Below are 807 nucleotides of genomic sequence, written 5' to 3' on the forward strand. Positions count from 1 at the left end.
CCTGTGTCCCCACCTCACCTCCTGCGTCCCCACATCACCTCCTGTGTGATTGTGTGACCTCCTGTTGTGTCCCCACCTCACCTCCTGCGTCCCCACATCACCTCCTGTGACCTCCTGTGTGATTGTGTGACCTCCTGTGTCCCCACCTCACCTCCTGTGTCCCCCACCTCACCTCCTGTGCGATTGTGTGACCCCCTGTGTCCCCACATCACCTCCTGTGTCCCCACATCACCTCCTGTGACCTCCTGCGTCCCCACCTCATCTCCTGTGTGATTGTGTGACCCCCTGTGTCCCCACCTCACCTCCTGCGTCCCCACATCACCTCCTGTGACCTCCTGTGTGATTGTGTGACCCACTGTGTCCCCACCTCACCTCCTGTGTGATTGTGTGACCTCCTGTGTCCCCACCTCACCTCCTGTGTCCCCCACCTCACCTCCTGTGCGATTGTGTGACCCCCTGTGTCCCCACATCACCTCCTGTGTCCCCACATCACCTCCTGTGACCTCCTGCGTCCCCACCTCATCTCCTGTGTGATTGTGTGACCCCCTGTGTCCCCACCTCACCTCCTGCGTCCCCACATCACCTCCTGTGTGATTGTGTGATCTCCTGTTGTGTCCCCACCTCACCTCCTGTGTGATTGTGTGACCTCCTGCGTCCCCACATCACCTCCTGTGTCCCCACCTCACCTCCTGTGTCCCCACCTCACCTCCTGCGTCCCCACATCACCTCCTGTGACCTCCTGTGTGATTGTGTGACCCACTGTGTCCCCACCTCACCTCCTGTGTGATTGTGTGACCTCCTGTGTCC

At 60.2% G+C, this 807-nt stretch overlaps 1 long non-coding RNA gene across 2 annotated transcripts; it reads right to left on the reverse strand.

Annotated features, from left to right (window-relative positions):
- Window positions 1-6: 6 nt before the first annotated feature.
- Window positions 7-797, reverse strand: LOC109365113. 2 transcript variants are annotated; one of them, XR_002110777.2, is made up of 3 exons: window positions 393-797; window positions 303-332; window positions 7-232 (listed from the first exon to the last, which is right to left on the reverse strand). It is a non-coding gene; the product is annotated as an uncharacterized LOC109365113 (long non-coding RNA). The 2 variants fall into 2 exon arrangements; XR_002110776.2 differs by having other exon boundaries at window positions 373-797.
- Between the last annotated feature and the right edge of the window lie 10 nt (window positions 798-807).

This window comes from Meleagris gallopavo, unplaced genomic scaffold (genome assembly GCF_000146605.3).
Source record: "Meleagris gallopavo isolate NT-WF06-2002-E0010 breed Aviagen turkey brand Nicholas breeding stock unplaced genomic scaffold, Turkey_5.1 ChrUn_random_7180001955397, whole genome shotgun sequence".
Taxonomy (NCBI): domain Eukaryota; kingdom Metazoa; phylum Chordata; class Aves; order Galliformes; family Phasianidae; genus Meleagris; species Meleagris gallopavo.